General features: G+C 43.3%; 1 protein-coding gene across 2 annotated transcripts in view; it reads left to right on the top strand.

Annotated features, from left to right (window-relative positions):
- The window catches only part of LRP8 (LDL receptor related protein 8), a 370,766-nt gene that overhangs the window by 97,619 nt on the left and 251,289 nt on the right, over positions 1-21,858 (top strand). The gene's annotated exons all lie outside the window — the stretch shown is intronic.

Here is a 21,858-nt window from a genome sequence, read left to right as displayed (position 1 = left end):
AGGCGATATGTTGCCTCCTTAACCCTTGAAGGCATGCATTAACTTTGATTGCAGGTTGGTTTTATTGCGGCCGTATTCACTTGAGTTTGTCACATTTAGTGGCACTACTGTTTGGTGAATGTGACCGGTGATGAAAATTTTGCTTTACTGCGGCAGTGTGAGCCAACACGGCCAAGGCCCATGTTAATCTGTACTTCAAGTCAAGCGTCTGTTTCTTACCACAAAGACCTCCCTTCACCAGTCACTCGTGTAGACTAGGCCTAAAGGCTTCAACAAGACTGCTGATGAAAGCTTAACATATGCTTTGCAAACATTTACTGTACATACTTCTCTAAAGTTTGTGTGAACATGGCAGACTGAAGTTCCTGAAAGGTCCGATTTTTACCTTGACTTGAGCAGAAGTTGAAGCCCCATGTGAAGCTTGGTCTTAGGATTCAGTGGGACTCCAGAGGGATTGAAGTGAAGACTAACCCGGGTTTTTGTAGACACCGCACTTCACCACTGGTGCCAAAAAAATGTTTTAGGTCATGTCGGGTTTGCTTGAAATGCAGCTCATGCGTTTACATTTCGCACTCATAACCTCTGACCAAAGATCTGATTACTTGGCTTTGCCCTGATGGATGACTGTTCAGTGCTATGAAGACTATATTGTGGTTTGTTTTTATCCATATGCTACTTGCTTCCTTCTAAATAAAACAAGCAAAAAAAAGGCAAGGAAACGTCTTGTAGCGGGAGTGGGGAGTGTTCTTTTGAACTGCTATTAAGGGAAGAGGTGCTACTTTGGCTCCTGAAGAGGTCATTATTGGGTGGGGATTCCCTTGTGGCTTGGTAGGTGTCACATTCTAGCGCCTGTTATTAATGCCAGATAGCAGGTTGCAGGTTGCTTCTACGGGCTCTGTAATCAATGCACTTGTCTGATTCCATCAGCTGTTCTATCCATTATCTGCAGCCGCTTCTGACAGCCGCTGGGAAGATGGGAACCAAACCGAGCATTAGGCAAACAGATGCTGTAGGAGAAGCTGAATTAATCTGGGGTAAAATGACTGTAGTATTGCTTGCTGTCTCCGGCATATATAGTGGATCTCTTGTGAAATGTGTGCGGTAGAGAGAGAAGCGAGTAGAACCTGGTGTTCTTTTTATTCTTCCAAACGGAAAAAACTCTCCGTGCTTGGAGCAAATCCTTCCGTAATTAGTGACTTCCTCTTACTGCATGTCAATAGAACTACCATCATTATTCCAGGCACTTTAGGACTTCAAAACTGATCAGATTCCTGTTTTTGGTTCCCGAGTCAATTTAGAAATGAGATTGGTTGCTATTAAAAAGCTTTAAGTATACATTTAGGCCTCATTTACACCAACACTGTCAAATCTGTATTTGTATGGATTAAAGTGGACCTTCAGTCATTTTTTCAACTTTCCGTCTATTAAATCTTCTGCCCTTGTTTTAGCTTTGGATAGTAAAACTTTTTTTTTTCTGACAGTAAATATCTTACACAGCCCCCTTCCTGTTTGTCTGGTAAAAAGCCTAGGCTTATGACATCATGCACAGCGCTCTTATGCCCCGTACACACGGTCGGACTTTGTTCGGACATTCCGACAACAAAATCCTAGGATTTTTTCCGACGGATGTTGGCTCAAACTTGTCTTGCATACACACGGTCACACAAAGTTGTCGGAAAATCTGATCGTTTTAAATGCGGTGACGTAAAACATGTACGTCGGGACTATAAACGGGGCAGTGGCCAATAGCTTTCATCTCTTTATTTATTCTGAACATGCGTGGCACTTTGTCCGTCGGATTTGTGTACACACGATCGGAATTTCCGACAACGGATTTTCTTGTCGGAAAATTTTATCTCCTGCTCTCCAACTTTGTGTGTCGGAAAATCCGATGGAAAATGTCCGATGGAGCCCACACACGGTCGGAATTTCCGACAACACGCTCCGATCGGACATTTTCCATCGGAAAATCCGACCGTGTGTACGGGGCATTACTCTCGCGAGAGTTTGCCAGGAAGGGAGTGGGGATGAGTCAAAGGGCTAATGAGAGCTGTAGAGCTGGAGGTGTGCCTCTGTGTAAATCCAGGAAGTGGACAGGAAGCAGTTTCAGCTGCCCACAGTTAAAATGGCTGCAGCCAGTCTTGGTGGAGGGAGATTTCTGCAGTATATTTACCAAGTACAGTATCGCAGTATATATAAAAAATGCAAAGTGGTTGGAGGGAAGCTTCAGAATAGCAAAGATGTTTTTATACAAATTTATATGAGCAGACTGCAGTTCTTCTTTAAGGCCTCGTTTACACGGGCTTACCACAGTGTACACCTGTACGGGCCCTGAACATATTCAATGTGTGTTTGAAGCCATGCACCTGCACAGATGTCATAGTGGGAGCAGTGACTATGTGCTGCGGGAGGGATTTCCCTCATCTGTACTGACTGTGTTGATGGGGGAATTGAGCCCTTTTTTGCATAATCTAGGGTCTGCTTTAGTTTCGTTCTTCAGGCTTGGTTTCCATTACTAAAAAAGTCTGAAGGAGGAAACTGAATCCAAAAGCTTGCAACTCAAAATATGTTTAGTTAGCCACACAAAAGGTGTTGCCTACATTTATACCTTACTACTACTACTACTGTTGCTGATGTGATTCAACTACTGCGAGACATTTCAGTATGGATGTCACACCACTTCCTCAAACTCAATCTTTCTAAAACTGAGCTTGTAATGTTTTCTCCTCCCCGATCCCCTCCCAATGACATTACCATTGAGATCAACGGCACAACCATTGTTCCCTCCAAACACGCCACGGTTCTAGGTGTAATCCTAGACTCTGATCTCTCCTTCAGCCCCTACATCCAATCACTGGCTAAATCTTGCAGCCAAAAACCTCCGCAACATCTCCAGAATTCACCCCTTCCTGACTAACGACACCACAAAACAACTTGGTCGCTCCTTGGTTATTTTTTGGCTTGACTACTGCAACTCCCCCCTCACTTGCCTACCTTTGCACAGGCTATCCCCCCTTCAGTCTACAATGCATGCCGCTGCTAGACTAATACATCTTAGTAACCAATCCGTGACTGCTGCACCACTCTGCCAATCTCTTCACTGGCTTCCCCTACCCCACCGTAGAAAATACAAAATATTAACCATAACATACAAGGCCATCCACAACATCGCCCCCAGTTACTTCACCAACCTCATCTACAGATATCGCCCAAATTGTCCTCTCTGCTCCCCCCAAGACCTGCTCTTTAGCTCCCTTGTTACCTCCTCCCATGCTAGTCTTCAGGACTTCTCCAGAGCCTCTCCCATCTTCTAGAACTCCATGACCCAGTATGTCCAATGAGCTCCTACCCTGTCCAACAATCCTTAAAAACTCACTTATTCAGGGAAGCCTACCCTGCCTCCACCTGAGAACTGTACCCTGAGCAGAACCCTCCTATTCCTTCTGTATTGAGCTGTATTGTAATTGTACTCTCCCTCTTTATATTGTAAAGTGCTACGTAAAATGTTGGCGCTATATAAATCCTGTATAATAATTAATATAAACACACACGCTCATGCACTTTGTGACATTTGGTCAGAATCTAGGTGACCTACAAGTATATTTTTGGTAGCAGGAAGACCTGGAAGAATCAAACACCTTTATTGGAAGAACATAGTATGCCTGGTGGGAATTGACCACTGCGACCAAAGTCTTGCCATTGCAATCATGTATATTCTGCATTACCCATGCATAATTTTTCCCGCGTTTCCTGAGCATGGTTCCATTGACTGCCATGCTTTAGTTAATATGTGGGTTTCTGAAAGGAAAATGGGGTGGTTATTCAACATTGACCAGTCAATTGCCTCCTCTCATTTCTTGGGCTACATTATCAAGTCCAGTACCGGAGAATGTCGAAATCCAGGGGCCTAACAGTCATCCAAATGCCCGTCAGTGCTTCTGAGACTCAGGGGCCCCAAGGGTGTATCAAATTCTTATATTGTTGGCTGTCTCTGGCATAGATATTCTCTTTTGTGAAGTGTGAGAAACATTTAGAACCTCGTGTTCTTCTATTATATGTAACTGAAAAACTCCTCATGTTGGACGCAAATCTCAGAGGAAGGGGACAATTCTTGGTACCGTGGCATCTTTTCTTAATCAGCAGTTGACGGTTTTGCTGGCATAGTATTTCTTAAAACATGAATGCACTTGTTCATATTAACAAGGAGTATTACATCTGCAGCACAAAAATTGCTTAGAACCATTACTGACCTTTCCTCCAGGGGTTCTAAATTCCTTCCCTAACTTTTAACCCTCTCATTGCTGCCTGAGGAAGAGTTCTTTATCAGCAGCCTATAAAAGTTTTTCTATTGGTGACAGTAAGACCTCCTTTACCCTTGAGTTGCTGTCTGAAGAGTGATCTGCGTTGCAGGACAGCCCTGTTCGTTTTGAATGGGTCATGTTCGATGGGTGGCAGTGCAACAGGAGGTAGAGTTCTCACCGTGGCATGTGTACAGCCCCAGCCACTGCTATTCCAGGGGGCGGTTAAGGATCAGTAAAAATGGGGCTCAACCAGTAGTGAAAATGACCCATTCAAGTAAATGGGGCTGCACTGCAAATATGTGCAATAAACGTGATTGCAGGACGCGAGTCCAGCATTTAGGTGGCTAAAACGGCACCTCCTCACTACCTGTGAAATGCTCTCTGAAGAGCGATCTGAACACGGAACACTCTTTTAAAGAGCACACCAAGTCCGTGCAGCCGCTTGTCCTAATCGACATCTGTTAGACTGCCGGCATGGGGATGCATGCACCACATGTACATCCCTGTGCCAGTCTTGCACAGGGCATGCAGCTAATCGCCCTCTGTGATTGGGGCCTTAAAGTGATATTAAAGGTATATTTAAAATTTTTTTTCAAAAATAACAAATGTGCTATACTTACCTGCTCTGTGCAGTGGTTTTGCATAGAGCAGCCTGGATCCTCCTCTTCTCGGGTCCCCCTGCCGGTGCTCCAGGCTCCTCCTCCTTCCCAAGTGCCCCATGGCAAGCTGCTTACTATGGAGGGACTCGTGCGTTCTCGCTCCCGAGCCCCAGTCTGTCTATTAGACACAGCACAGGGCTCTGCCCCACCTCCGCTCCCTTCTCATTGGTTGTCAACTGTGATTAACAGCAGCAGGAGCCAATGGCTCCTGCTGCTGTATCACAGCCAATCAAAAGGCAGAGACCCAGGAGAGCAGCCGCTCTCATGCACATCGCTTGATCAGGCTTTGGTAACTATTGGGGGGCGCTGCATACTGAAGGTAAAAATCCTCCAGGCTTTAGAACCACTTTTAAGAGGGGTACACACTAGAAAATCAGAAAAATAATTCTGTTCGATTTTCGTATAGTGTGTACACAACATTCGACTCTCAATTCAGACATTCCAAATGAAAATTTCTGAAGGGACGTACTCCAATTTTTTTTTCTTGTCCCAGAACTGAGCTAATGATTTTTGTTTTAATGTGTGCGGTTTTCATACAATTTTTGAATGGGAAAAATCAGATATGAAAGACTGCGCATGATCAGAAGCAATACGCTTCTTTGTCGTACCACAATTTTAAATTAGTACCATCCTCGGTTTCAACCTGCTGTGAAACATTGAGGAAAACCAGACGATTGTTCGTCTGATTTTCTTATGTGTATTGAGGTTTACACTCGTCCAAGCTGGACCAATGTAGCTAAGAAAAATGTTGCTGTACTGAAACTTCAAGGATGTCGAAAGGCAAAACTTCTTCTTCTTTTTTTTTTTTTTTTTTTTTTTTTTTATTTTTTATTTAGTTTTGAATAGAGTGGAAAGGAATTAGAACACCTGTCAGTTTTTATTGCTGTCTGTGCCCCTGTTAGAGCGGTAGTAAGCCTCTGTTTTTTGTTTTTTTTTTTCAAACCTGCAAGGTAAAACCATAATGTGCTAGTATGCATCACATTAGCGCATTATGTGAAACTTACCTTAGAGCGAAGCCCTTCCAGTGGCGAGCTGTCACCCCTGACAAAGCATCCATCTTCACCCGTCTTCCTTCCGGGTTCGTGGACTCTGGCTGTGTGACTGACCGGAGACGCGATGACGTCACTCTCGCTAAGATGGCCGTTCCTTCACAGAGCATGCGTTAGTGACGTCACCGGCTGCATCTACTGTAAATGTCTCCTAAACGGTGCACATTTAAGAGATATTTGCACTACTTATTAGTGAGCATTATTATAGGCTTACCTATTGGTACAAATTATGCATAGCATGCATGCATAACTACTTGCCGACCAGCTGCCGTGGTTATACTGGCGGGAGGTTGGCTCCCCTGTGCGAATTGCCGGAGCTGTTCGGCGGACGCTTTAAAGGGTATAGGGGGCGCGTGCGACATAGGAGCTGGCCACCCGCGATCGCTCCTCAGAGCCAGAACGGGGATCTGTCAATGTAAGCAGAGGGATCTCCATTCTGACAGGAGGCGAGAGAGATCTGCTGTTCCTAATGATCAGGAACAGGGATCTCTCTCTACTCCATCAGTACACTCCCCCCACAGTAAGAAACACCTCCCTAGGGAACACCTAACTCCTCGATCGCTCCTTAGTGTTAACCCCTTCCCTCCCAGTGACATTTATACAGTAATCGGTGGCTATTTTTAGCTCTGATTGCTGCATAGATGTCAATGGTCCCAAAAAGTGTCAAAAAGTGTCCGATCTGTCCGCCGCAATGTCGCAGTCCCGCTAAAAATCGCTGATCACCGCCATTACTAGTGTTAAAAAAAAAAATCATAATAAAAATGCCATAACTATCTCCCCTATTTTGTAGATGCTATAACTTTTGCACAAACCAATCAATATACACTTATTGCGATTTTTATTTAATTTTTTTTTACCAAAAACATGTAGAAGAATACATATTGGCCTAAACTGATGAAGACATTTTTTATTTTTTTTTTGTTCAAAATTGTTGCATTTTTTTGTTTATAGCGCAAAAAAGAAAAACCGCAGAGGTGATCAAATACCACCAAAAAGCTCTATTTATGGGAAAAAAAATGCCAATTTTGTTTTTGTACAGCGTTTCACAACCACGCAATTGTCAGTTAAAGCGATGCAGTGCCGTATCGCAAAAAATGGCCTGGTCATTAAGGGGGCAAATATTCCAGTCCTTAAGTGGTTAACCACTTCAGCCCCAGAAGGACTTACCCACTTAATGACCAGGCCATTTTTTGTGATACTGCACTGCGTTGCTTTAACAGACTATTGCGCGGTCGTGCAACGTTTTACACAAACAAAATTTATGTCCTTTTTTTCCCCCACAAATAGATTTTTTTTTTTTTTTTTTTTGGTTTTATTTGATCACCTCTGCGTTTTTTATTTTTTGCGTTCTAAACAAAAAAAGACAGACAATTTTGAAAAAAAAAAACTCGTAATAAGCGTATATTGATTGGTTTGCGCAAAAGTTATAGCGTCTCGGAATAGAATAGATTTATAGCATTTTTATCATAAATGTTGTTTTTGATTTTTAGCGGGATTGTGGCATACAGATTGGACACTTTTGACACTTTTTTTTGGACCAGTGACATTATTACAGCGATCAGAGCAAAAATTAGCCATTAATTACTGTATAAATGACACTTGCAGAGAAGGGGTTAACACTAGCGGACGATAAAGGGGTTAAGTGATCCCTAGGGAGGTGTTTTCTAACTGTGGGGAGAGTATACTGACTGGGAGTAGAGAGAGATCGCTGTTCCTGATCAATAGGAACAGACAATCTTTCTCTACTCTCCTGTCAGAACGGGCATCTGTTTTGCTTACATTAACAGATCCTCATTTTGGCTCTCTGTGGAGCGATCGCGGGTGGCCGGCGGACATTGCGGCTGCTGGCCACACACATCACCTCTGGCGACATGCCTGCTATAGCTATTGCACGGAGCGCCGTACCGGTACCGCGATTCGCGCAATAGAGCCGCCCTGCTGCAGTATATCTGCGGCTGCTGGTCGGCAAGTGGTTAAAGAGATTGTAAACCCTGGGGAAAAAAAAACCTGTTGGGCAAAGGCATAATGAGCTAATAGGGATGAGCCGAACACCCTCCGGTTCAGTTTGCAGCAGAACATGAACAGAACAGGCAAAAAATTTGGCAGAACACACGAACACGGCCATGAATAATCAAAAGTGCTAATTTTAAAGGCTTGTACACAAGTTATTGTTATAAAAAGTGTTTGGGGACCCGGGTCCTCCCCAAGGGGACATGTATCAATACAATTTTTTTTTTTTTTTTTAAATGGATGTTTTTTCGGGAGCAGTGATATATTTTTTTTAATGCTTAAAGTGAAACAATAAAAATGAAATATTCCTTTAAATATCATGCCTGGGGGGGTGTCTATAGTATGCCTGCAAAGTGGCGCATTTTTCCCGTGTTCAGAACAGTACCACAGCAAAATGACATTTCTAAAGGAAAAAGTCATTTAAAACTGATTGCGGCTGTAATGAATTGTCGGCTCTCTGCAATATAGATAAAAATCATTGAAAAAAAGTGCATGGGTTCCCCCCCCCCCCCCCCCCCCCAGTCCATTACCAGGCCCTTCGGGTCTGGTATGAATATTAAAGGGCACCCTGAACCAAAATTAAAAAAAAAAATTGTGCGGGGGGTCCCCCTACAATCCATACCAGGCGCTTCAGGTCTGGAAGGGAAATTAAGGGGAACCCTGCGGCAAATTAAAGAAAAAAAAATGGCGTAGGGGTCCCTCCTCCAAAATTCATACCAGACCCAGGGTCTGGTATGGATTTTAAGGGGAAAAATTGCGGCAAAATTGAAAAAAAAAAAAGGCTTAAGGGTCCCCCCAAAATCCATACCAGACCCTTATCTGAGCACGCAACCTGGCAGGCCGCAGGAAAAGAGGGGGAGGGGACGAGAGAGCGCCCCCCTCCTGAACCATACCAGGCCACATGCCCTCAACATGGGGAGGATGTTTTGTGGTCTGACCCCTTGCCCGGTGGTTGTGGGGGTATGCGGGCGGGGGGGTTTATCGGAATCTGGAAACCCCCTTTAACAAGGGGACGCCAAAATCCCAGCCCCCCCCCCGTGTGAATTGGTAATGGGGTACACTGTACCCCTACCATTTCACAAAAAAAAGTGTCAAAAATGGTAAAAAAGACAAGTGACAGCTTGGGACAAGTCCTTTTATTAAAAAATAAAAATGTCCCTCGATGTAAGTTCACGCCGCCCGACTGCTGAAAAAAACCCCCAAAAAAAGCAACTGATCTGCCTCCATTGGAGGCTCCCGCTGAGTGACTCGTCTTCGCTGTGACAGTTCTTATATAACTGATGGCGGGGCCACCCTGTGACGTAGAAGGGTGACCCCGCCCCCCCCCTCTGACACTACAGGGGGCTTCCTGAACTTAAAAGTCCCATTGCAGAGATTTCCCTTCGCTTCCTGCCCCATAGCCAGACAGGAAGTGAGAGGAAATCTATGCAAATTAAGAGAATCCATTGCGCCCCCCCCCAGGGCCCTTAGAACTAGTGTCCCCACTCGAAAATTTCAGAGCGGGTCTTAAACAGCAAGGGGTGTGGCCTTGACAGAAAGGGGTGGGTCATATATAAATTAGGGGGTGCACGAGTTTAGTCAGGCCTAGGGCAGCACAAAACCTAAATACACTAATGCCTACAGGTAAGCCTACCTTTAGGTACAAGTAAAAAAAAAAACAAGGCTTCTACTTTAAGGAGATTACCCCTCTCTATTTGTCCTGTTTCATATTCTCATTGAAAGTAAAAGAAAATCCCAAATTTTTGGTTGTCCCCGGAAGAGTAATAAAGGGGAAATCTTCCAATGGGTCCTGGGGGTCTCCAAGAAATTCCCTTAATTTGCAGGGATTTCCTCTCACTTCCTGTTTGACTATGGGACAGGAAGTGAAGGGAAATCTCCGCAGTGGGACACAGATAGCGGAAAAAGGGTTATAACCCTCACTTTCTATATCCAAAATTAAAAAAAAACATTTTGCCTATAGTTCTAATTTCAGCTTTAAAATGACCTCAGGCATTTGTTAATTCTTTATTGCATACTGTTATCAAAAAGTTTCCAAAATGATATTGGGGGTGGGGGAAAAATTTTATATATATATATATATTGTATATTTTCTATAATAGATGCAATGATTTGTGCTGTATGTGATTGGATATGACTGGAAATTTTGGTCGGGTTAGGCTGACTTCAGGAGCTATTTAGTTGTGTGCATAAAAAAATAAATGTAAATCGGTTGTGTGACATTGCTAGGCATCAGAATACAGCATGACAGATGTCCTCATTAATCCAAATACAATGATACAATTTACAGGAGTTTATACATATATTCATGTCACTTGTGATTTATATCAGTTTATTCAGCAGAATTATACGATATTAGCTGACAAGGCAAATGCACAAATACGCTGCCAAAAATAACACCGCCTTCCATGAAAAATATAATGTCAAAAATAACCCTGAAAAGCCTACCTGCTTCACTTTCTGTACCCAGTAGGATGTCTTTGCTTCCCACTTGATTTTCTCAGTTGTATATAAGGGCTCTTGCATGCTCATATTTTAGGCGTATTGCCATAGAAAGTAAAATATGCTTATTGTGGTGCCAAGGAGCCACAGCTGCAGCATATTTTTGCCCATTGAGATGCATTACAGAAAACACCATGCATGGCTATACATGCAAAAAATGCTGATGCTGGTAGTTTGTGTACACACATGCATATTTTTTTTTAATGCATAACCTCTTTTATTTTGAAAATATGTTCATAAGAAGTGAGAGGATGACAATGCGAGTGCCAGTGGTTACATGTGTATATCCATGTGGCCATGGAAGCTTCTGTAATGCATCTCAATGGACAAAAATACACTGCATCTGCTTAATACTTTTTATTTCCTTTGACCATTAGCTACATCTAGTGGACGTAACACGCTATTTTTCATGACATACCTTAATCAGGAAAAATATGCCTTCTTGCCACTAGATGGTGTCGATGATCCTAGGAATTAAAACTTTTAAGCCAATTCTAGTTTGTTGCTCCTGTGCGAATAATTGAAAGGTTTGCATGGTAATTTTTTTATACATAGACCTCTAAATGTTATGTAGTCTTTTTTTTTTTTTTATTTGTCTCCAGCAATTTAAAAAGAAATTAAACATTTCACCACTACATTTAACCTCATTTAAACTTTATAAGTTTGCCGAGACCTTAGGATGGATTCAAAGCAGAACTCAAGACAAATATATTTTATTAAATACTTGAGTCCATTTTATATTTAAAAAAAATATATATAAATTGTATTTTTAACTAGCACTAGTATGACTTTATGCAGTCTAACCTACCACACACTCACACACACACACACACACACTCACACATTCACACTCACACACACACACACACACACACACACAATGGGACTCAAATTGCTGTTCATTTTGGATCGCAGTGATGAGAAAAGATGAAGGAGCAGCAAGGAAAATGTAAGCGATTTTATGTTTAGGGTAGTCCATTCATTCCAAAATGTAATGTTCAAAGCAAATTCAATTTTGAAAGACTTTCGCCAAGTCGTCAAAATGTATGGAAAAGCTTTGTGAAAAGATTTTACAAATCTACTAATGTGTTACCATCTTAAAGAAGAATTTTTTTTTTCCCCCATGAAGTGCGGCTGTGCCCACACTGCACAGGTTAACTGCTAGTTTTTGCTTAGGGCTGAGGAGAGCGTAGATATACTTACCTAATCTAACGATCCTCTGTGTGCGCAAGACCGGTCCCTACTGCTACTGTCCTGCACACTAACAATCTTGTGCATGGACTGTTCCTGACGTCATCATGCCCATAGACCAGCTGTGGACTTGAGGACGACAGGAACAGTCCACCGCTGGACGCGGGGAAGCGCTGTTTTTAGAGAAAAGCGAAGGATCAGGTAAGTGTAGCCTTTAGGCGCGCTCCTGGACAAAAGGAGCAGGTGACCCATGCAGTGTGGGAATTTATTTTCCGGAGTTCGTTGGGTCCAGGCTTACCTGGCAATTTAGTGTTGGCCAAGACTTGGTAAGATAAAACTTATAACAACATATTGCTATCAGAACCTTGATACTAACAGGAATGAAGGCTGCTGGTTGGGAAGTGTTCACGTTTGCCTCCTATCTATATTCAGACCAATTCTTGATTCAAGCAACGTGTCGGGTCTCGGCCTGCCTCCTCACTACAGCATTGGAATGAACAGGTTCAGCATTATATAAGGTTGTCTTTGTGCAAAATTGTGCCATCAGATAGAGTAAACCAAATGAGGTCCCTCATTTTCCTTATGGGCAACAAAGTCTAGATTGGTCCTCGTATCTCATACCCGGCCTTATTTTCTATGCTGGGAATACAGTTGTACCATCAGATTTTAGTTGTCACAAGGTTAGTTTATCTGAGAACAAGGTGACCGGTCTCCTGTCATCCCTCACACACAGCAGAATAGATTAGTCTTATTAAACTAGAGGCTGGCCAAGGGGGGAATCGAGGGAGTTCAAGGTTGTTTCTCGGAGATAGTGAAGCGGTGTGATTTGTCTTGGAGTATCCTCACTGATACGCGGCGTGTCATCAGACTGTTGTGTCTGCACGCCATGCCTGTATTTTGTGTTCATCCTACAGAACATGTCGTGTTTTTGCGGCAAGAGCGTTATTCCATTTACATCTGGCCTGCAGATAGACTTATTCTTCAGTGGCATGTAACCTCTGTGTAGGACTGTCTATAGAGCTGACTCTGCCAAAGGCACCGTCGACATATGCAGTCTTAACCCATCAGTAGCTGGGGCATTTTATACCTTTTATAACTAGAGCTATAGTAGGATTTAAAGTGTTCATGCACATTGTAGCAGCCTGTCTCTTTCTGCTCCTTGACTACGGAGATAGATTTCTATGATGGGAAACCCAGTGGGGATCAAAGATGGTCCTCGGGGCTCACTAGGGACCAGGTCATTGAAGGGATTTGGCAGTAGTGATATCTATTTGCCATAGAATTGTTCTCCTTATTGTTCCAATCAGAAATTGAACACATGTCAATGTATGGCAGCCTTTCTCAATCTTTTCAAATTTTGAGGAAACCTTGAACTACCTTTCAGGTCTCAGGGAACCCATGCTAATATTTGTTACAGCACTGTACATTTCTGTGAAAGTCTGAACTGTAAGAATGAATTTTAAAATGTATATAATATATTTTTAAATGTATTACTATTCAAATATTTTTATTGTAGTGGTGACGTATTTTTTTTTATTTAGTGGTATGTGACATACAATGAAATAACTTCACAAAATATGTTGTGCGAACAAAGTAGTCTACATATGAACACCAGGTAGTGGTATCTGAACAAAAGATAAGTAAACTCAGGATAATAAAACAGAAACAGCTCTGAGTATATAAGATACCTAGATACCTAGGAGGTATAAGGCTAAGGCTTCGCCTTGACTGGACAATTGATCACTGACAATACTCCAGGGATTAGCCCCGGTACCCATGGAGAATTTGTGTATCTGTGCATAGGGGAAGAGTACTGCGGGGTGGCCGTCTGGGGTCGAAACATACCGAATTTTTTAGTTAGATGAGAGAAAGTCAATAAAGGAGAAGAAAGGAAAGAAGAGAGAGAGTGGGGGATGGGAAAGAGGGGGTGTGATGGAAAGGTGGAGGGGGGTCAAAGTCCACCTAGAGAGCAAGGACCGCCCTCGGCTCTCCAGGTCATCTGAAGGCCATGGTTTGGAACAAAAGCCTCTGGCAGTCATCGTGGCCCTACTATGTCTCACGAATGTAATCCTCCGAGAAGCGGAACTGGGTCCAATAAAACCACCTGGTTATTTATCCCGAATCGTGGCGTGGTGACGCATTTTAAGTTGAGCTACCTGCCTGGTATCCCCCTTGGTCTCCCCCTCTTTCTTGGCTCAAGGCTCAACACTTCGATCTGTCCACCCTTGATGATGTCTTCCTTGATTTTCTTTTAAATGGGGGTTGTTTATGTGACCATGTTGCTTCTTGGTAGCCTGTACATTTTGAACATAAAGGTGCCATTTTAGCGATGACATATCATTGGAAAGTATGACTTGTCTATTTATGTTAAAGAGAAAAGGGAAAATTTCTTGAATGTGGAGACCCCATTTTTCTATCCTTGTGATCATAACCAATCATTGGAACTCAACCAACTTTGTATATAATGGGTGACGTTTTAGGTATGGAGGATGTTGATTTTTGTCTTAACAACGTGTGTAATGGATATTCTTTTTAATAATTTGATTTACTTTGTTATAATAACATTTTGGATATTTTTATTCACATAAGACTGTAAACTTGGTATCTTTTTAAAGCCCTAATTGTTTTTGTATGGAGGGAATTGTTAAGGAGCATGACATAAGTTGTGTACTTGACACCCACTCTGTATGACCATTATTTCTGGTAATAGTAATAAAATAAAGTATACAATAATAAAGGACAGCAAAGAAATGCAGACAGTGAAAATTGCTCCCCTACATTGGTGTTCAGCGAAATGCTCTTTCTTATTGGTGGCCAGTAGAGAAGATTCATCTTACATTGGAGGTCATTGGGAGATGTGCCCGGTCATACTGGTGGTCAGTGAAATGCTCTTTTACATTAGTGGTCAGTGGAGATGGGTTATCTTCCCTTTTAGGTCATTGGGAGAAGTGTCCTTGTATACTGGTGGTCTCCTTACAGAAGGCTCCTTACAGTGATGGTCATTGGAAAGAATGATTCTTCCATTGGTGGTCACTGGGAAGAATGGTATTTACATTGATGGTCAGTAGAAAGCATGCTACTTACAATAGGATTGCTGCTTACATTGGGGGTCACTGGGAAGGATGTTTCCTACATGTTGAACAGTGGGTAGAGTGCTCCCTTACACTGTTGGTCATTGGGAAGAATTTTCCCTCACATTGGTGGTCAGTGAGAATATTGCTCCTCGCATTGGTGGTCAGTGATAAGAATACATTGTGCATTAATATGAGCATTCTTCCTGCTGACTTGGATACACGATCAACCTTAACATTATGATGACCACCTAAAAAATAAAGTATGTCCCCTTTTGCTGCCAAAACAGCTCTGACCCATTGCAGCATGTACACCACTAGACCTCTGATGGTATGCTGTGGTATCGGGCACCAATCTATCAGTAGCACATCCTTTAAGTTCAGAAAATTGCAGCTTGGCACCTCCCATGGGTCAGACTTGTATATCCAGCACATCCCAAAGATGTTTGATGGATTGAGATCTAGAGAATTTTGTAGGCCAAGTTAATACTTCAGGCTTGTTGTGTTCTTCAAACCATTCTTGAACCTTTCTTCCCATACTGCATACTGGTGCCATCTCTTCTCCAGGTAAGCAATTCACACGCACATCCACGTGATGTAAAAGATGTGATTTATCAGACCTGGCCACCTTCTTCCATTGCTCCGGGGTCCAGTTCTGATGCTCACATGCCCATTCACTACACTTTTGGCTGTGCACATGGGTCAGCATGGGCATCCTGACTGGTCTGCGGCTATGCAGCCCCATACACAACAAGCTGCAATGCCCATTCTATCTGCTTTCAACACATCAACTTCAAGGGCAACATGTTTACTTGCTGCCTAATATTAACCCACCGACTTTCATTGCATTGTAACAAGATAATCAATGTTCTTTACTTTACCTGTCAGTGATCCTAATGTTATGGCTGATCAGCATGTGTGATCAGTGGGAAGAATTCCCCCGTTTACAGAGTAAAAAAGATAATTGGTGTCATAGGCTGCTTATTTTAAAGGTAAAAATTGCTCACCACTCAAGGAACCCCTAGCAACCTCTGGAGGAAACCTATGCTTCCCATGAATCTTGGTTGAGAGACGCTGGTGTAAGGTCTTTTGCAACTTTTCCAGGGTTTAGAGCTAGCAAAAAAAAAAAAAATGCCAGCGTCAGTAGACACCCGGTTATCCAATGCGGTTGCTGATGATCAGCAATATATAGCTGCTTAGACAAGCACTGCAGCCAGGTACAGTAGAATCTCAGTAGCTTGCTGAAAATTCCAAGAGAAATAATTAGATTTGCAGCTGTTGCAGATCTCTGCTATATACATGGCCGTTAATCTGTGTTTTTGCCTTAGCAGGACAAAAATGCATTCCCTTTAATGACGACCCATCAGCAGCACATATTCTTTCTTTGGCTCCTCACTCACTTTGTTTAGTTGCTGGGAGCGACTTAGAGCTTACACAGGGCTGAGGATTCTCTCCCTGCCCCTATGTGACAGCGCATAGGAGGACAAGACAGTCACATGTCACCTTTTACCTGGAAGTACTGGTAAAGATATGTATGTGCCGTCAATGAAGCTGACATTAAGGGTACGTTTCAGTGCGGGGGTGATTTGAAAGACATCTGTGCAGGTTGGTGCATGGATGTTTATTGAAATCTCCCCCAAAGTCACCAAAAGTAGTGCAGGAACTTCTTTTGGAAATCGGTGAGGCGCTGCAAAGTCAGCATTGCACCAATTAGGACAGTGCCGTTGTCGGCAATGGGCTCCGATTTTGCATGTGATTTGACGTGTCAAATCGTGTCGATGTGAACGGGGGCTCAATGGAACGTGTTCCCTATTTATTTATTTTTTTTTTTTTTTAATGTTTACACTAGTCACATGCCTGTTATGTTGTTCATGCATTCAGAGAGCACTGGAAGGGCGTTTTGAATGCTTTATTATGGACCACTAAAATGCTGTGTGACTCACAGGGAGAATTGGGGAAAGTGCATTAAAGGGGATTTACTTTTTTATTTAAATTTTATAAGATCCATTAAAAAAGCATTGGTGGGTGTCTGAAGCATAGGGGTTGATTTAGGCCCCTTTCACACAGGCTTTCTGATCAGGTCCACCTGTCTTTTTCTCAGGTTGACCTGATTGGAGCCTCCATTCACTACTATTCACCCCGTGTACCTGTATGTGAGCTATACTTTTATAAATCAATTGACCTTTGCCCCATCTACCTAATAGCTGTTTTGAACTATTAATTCATATTGATTTTATAGTTAAATTCGTATTTACTTATCCAGCATCCATCGTATATGTGTGTGTATATATGTGTATATGTATATGTATGTGTGTGTGTATATGTATATATATGTGTATATATATATATTCCCTTCTAGATTGTAAGCTCTAATGAACAGGGCCCTCTGATTCCTCCTGTATTGATTTGTATTGTAAGTGTGTCATTTAAAATTGAAGGAGTGAAGCTGTTTTTTATCCCCCTTTTTTTAAGGGTACTCCTTTTTTGTGTAAACCTTTTTTGTGTTTATCATTTTTTACCATACTTTGGAATCCATAGGTGGAACAGACAGCCATACATTGTCCAATACTCGCAGGGATGATGTGACCCCTATGTGTGCAATACCCTACACCTTAAATTAATGGATTACTCGATGTGAATATTTTCACAGGGATGGTGTGAACCTTATGTTGACATTATCCTACATTAGAAACTATTAGGTCACTGGATGGGAAGATTTTGTCTCTTATTTGTCTAACCACCAGTTCTCTATGTTTGTAAGATGGAATATCGGCTTACACGGCTGATATACATTTTTATATTTTTTCTTTTGTCCCACAAGTAACTACATTCCAACTAGTAATACATGGGTCCCGATTGCCCTCAATAGAAATGGCGGCGGTGGCCTTGGACGCCCTGATCTCAGAAGGGGGCGTTCCTTTGTCTGTGTTTGTTTCCTATATAGGTGGTGTGTCAGCACGCCGCCTGTACCCCAGGAAGACGACAGCTCTGTCGAAACGGCGTAGGGAGGAGCGGCGTGCTGACGTCACCACCACACCTCGCTGAACCCGGAAGGAACGGGCAGCAGCTGAAGCCGGCCGGCACAATTTTAAGCGATCTTTTACTGCATACACTGTAAGTGTTATTCTTTTACATTATTAAAGAGTTTTATACTGTATTACGCTATGGAGCATTTTCTTTTCTCACATATTTGTGGATTGGGAGCGGATGCAACTACACTTAGCTGATTCCCTGGAGTGGTGGCCTGTGATATATACCGCAACAGAGACCCAGTGGCTGGGGGACACAGCCACCTGTGCGTAAGATCTCTGTGACAGGAGATCTTTGGATCTGGTAAGGGGCCCTGTTTATTTGAGGTGGAGGATCTCCCAGCAACATCACGCTCCTTAGGGAGACAGTCCCTTTTTTTTTTTGCATGTTTTTATCACTGGAAGAACGGGTGTTTTTCTCCTTCTCTCTGTTTAATTATTTATATCTTCAAGGACTTTATTTTTCTAATATATGGACTCACTATAATTGCATTTGATTGTTGAACTCGTGTATCCCCACCATTCCATCAGTGTGATCTCCACTTTGCTGATATCAATTTTTTCTATTATTATATTTGGTTTATGCTGAATGTCACTCAGTTGGTTTATCAATTATGACCACGTCTAATTCTTGGAAGCGCAGCCTATTATTTACATAGTTATTTAGGTGTGGGTTGTCTCACATTAGAGGTTGCAGCTGTCTTATTGGAGTTTTTAGGTTTACTTCTGGTTTATTATTCACATATTTTTTTGCATATTTGCATGATAATATAATTATAGGGATAGCGCAGTATTTTTTTTCGGGATTGTAAGTGTACTGTCTGCCCTTATGTTGTAAAGCGCTGCGTAAACTGTTGGCACTATATAAATCCTGTTTAATAATAATAATAATGTGTGTGTTTGCAGAGCATCCTAGGCAGACCTTAAAGGATTAATCTTCTAGCTTATGATCAAAGTTTGTTAAGCTTCAACAGGCTTCAAAGTTGGCTGGTGAGCGACATTTCATTGATGAATCTATTCAGTTGCATTTTAATATACCGTACTTATCGGCGTATAACACGCACCCCAAGTTTAGGAGGGCATTTTAAGGAAAAAAACTTACATTTAAATGCCCATCAATGCAGCCTCATCAGTGTCCATCTGCAGTCTTGTCCATCGTTGCAGAATGATCAGTGTCCATTTGCAGCTTGCCCAGTGCCATTTGCAGTCTTGCCCATTGTCATATGCAGCCTTGCCCAGTGCAGCATTGCCCAGTGCCATGTGCCGTTTACAGCATTTATTTGTTTAAATTTGCCACCGACAGAGCCTGTGTACTCGGCTCATCACGCCGCCCCACCTCCCTGCTGTCTCAGAGGATGAGGAGCGAGCGCTGCCGAAAAAGACCGAGCCGAGGGTACTGTGTACTTGGCTCTGCTCGCAGTCCCGGCCAGTCCCGCCATTGTACGGAGTGTTATGTCCATCATAGGAGCTGGGCGGGGCTGCGAGTGGAGCCGAGCACTTGGCTCGGTCTTTTTCGGCAGCACTTGCTCCTCATCCTCTCAGAGACAGGGAGGCGGGACGGCGTGACTGCGAGCGGAGCCGAGCACTCGGCTCGGTCTTTTCCGGCGGTGCTCGGCCTTTTTCGGCGGCGCTCGCTCTTTTTTGGCACACAGACAGTGGGGATCGGTGTATAACACGCACCCACGATTTTCCCCTGATTTTAAGGGGAAAAAAGTGCGTGTTATACGCCGATTAAATACGGTGCTTTCTTCAAGCTTGTTGCTACCATATTCAGTTTGGGAATTATTTGGAAAGTGAGGGAAAAACGTATTTGATCCCCTGCTGATTTTGTGTGTTTTCTCATTGACAAATAATCAGTCTATAATTTTAATGGTGGGTTTATTTTAACAGTGAGAGACAGAATAACAACAAAAATATCCAGAAAAACGCATTTCAAAAAAATTATATATTGATTTGCATTTTAACTAGTTAAGGACCGAGCCTATTTTTCAGACTTGGTGTTTACAAATTTAAAATAATTTTTTATATATATTAATTATATTTTTCAGCCAAAGGCTTCTTCTGTCTTACTCCTCCTGGACCTTATTGGTCACCTAGGTTGCCCATTACTCTGGGGGGGACTAATGGCAAAATTAAGTAAGGGGCATATGGGTACCTTCCTTTAAAATCTGCTGCCAATGTAGAAGGTTTACTGGCCAAAAGGATGTTAGGTGCCTGCAGTAGAAGAGCTTTAAACTCTACGATGTCCCGTGTCTCTTATAAGAGGCAAAGCTGCAGCAAGTCTCTTCGGCAGTCAGTACTTCGGGAGTGTCCGATGCCTCTAATCCCCATTTTTACCCCCTCTAAATTTTGGATAGAGTCAGGAATAAGTAAATATTTGTTTTTATATGTGTTCTCTTGACCCCATTGGGGAGATTTACCCTCACTTCCTGTGACAAGAAATAGGGGACACTGGAACAAGAAGACAAAGACCACCATAAAAACAGAAGTTATAACCCATTCCTACTATGCAAAGAATACAATGGAGGAATTTATCCAAGCAGGAGCAGACAAAATTTGGAGCTGCTGTGCATGGCATCCAATCAGCTTCCATCTTCAGCTTGCTCAGTTAGGCTGGGTTCACTTTGGATCCGACTTTCCCCTGCGACTTTAAGTCCGACATGTGTCCGACTTCAATGAACAGGGATCCGACTTTGACAATACGAGGCACTGTGTCTGGTATGAATCTTTAGGGGGAACTCCACGCAAAATGAAAAAAAAAAAATGCATGGGTTCACCCTCCAAGAGCATACCAGGCCCTTTGGTCTGGCATGGATTTTAAGTGGAACCCCCACAGCGAAAAAACGTTGTGGGAGTCTCCCCCAAAATCCATACCAGACCTATATCTGAGCACACAGCCCTGCAGGACAGGAAAAGGGGTGGGTGCTTTGAGGCAGGGGGTCCCTAAACCCCCGCACCCCAAAGCACATTGTCCCCATGTTGATGAGGACAAGGCCTCTTCCCGACAACCCTGGCCATTGGTTGACGGGTCTGCGGGCGGGGGGGCTTATCGGAATCTGGAAGCCCCCTTTAACAAGGGGGCCCCCAGATCCCGGCCCCCCCACCCTATGTGAATGAGTATGGGGTACCTACCCTTACCCATTCACCTGAAAAAAAGTCTCAAAAATAAAACACAGCACACAGAGTGTTTAAAGTAATTAAGGTAGCTGCTGCGTCTCTTCCGACTTCTTTTCCCCTCTCTGGGTCTTCTCTGCTGATGTCTTCCAGCCCTCTCCGGGTCTTCTCTGCTCTCTCTCCGGTTCTTCTCCCTCTATCTGCTGTCTTCTGCCTCTGCTGAGTCTTCTCTGCTATCTTCTCGCTCTTTTGCTGGGTCTTCTCCCTCTGTTGTTCTTCCAGTGTTGACTCGATGCTCTCTCCCACTCTAATGCCGAGTGCTTGGTTTACCACTACTTTATATAGGCATGGGGTGGGGTCACCCCTTGTGACGTCACCGCCTGGGGCATGATGGGCGGTGACATCATAAGGGGCGGGCCTCATACTCGTTCACATAGGGTGGGGAGCCGGAATCTGGGCCCCCCCTTTTTAAATGGTACTTTCAGATTCCGATAAGCCCCCCGCGCGCAGACCCTGACGAGCAACAGGCCAGGGTTGTCGGGAAGAGGCCCTTTTCCTCATCAACATGGGGACAAGGTGCTTTGGGGCCCCACTGCCCCAAAGCACCCCCCCCCCCATGTTGAGGGCATGTGGCCTGGTACGGTTCAGGAGGGGAGGGGGGGGTCATCCCCACCCCCTTTGCTGACCTGCCAGGCTGTGTGCTCGGATAAGGTTCTGGTATGGATTTTTTTGGGGGGACCCCAATGCCGTTTTTTTCGGTGTGGGGGTTTCACCTTAAAATCCATACCAGGCCAAAGGGCCAATTTGGTGTGTAGTTCCCCTTCAAGATCATCAGAGCACAAGTCGCATGCCAATGTCGGATCAGTCAAGACGGTGATCCGACTTCAGTGATATTCAGTGGGCTGAAGTAGGATCAAAGTCGGACCAAAGTAGTG

The sequence above is a fragment of the Aquarana catesbeiana genome, linkage group LG07 (assembly GCF_042186555.1).
Source record: "Aquarana catesbeiana isolate 2022-GZ linkage group LG07, ASM4218655v1, whole genome shotgun sequence".
In the NCBI taxonomy this organism is placed as follows: Eukaryota; Metazoa; Chordata; class Amphibia; order Anura; family Ranidae; genus Aquarana; species Aquarana catesbeiana.
This window is presented reverse-complemented; position numbering and strand designations above follow the sequence as displayed.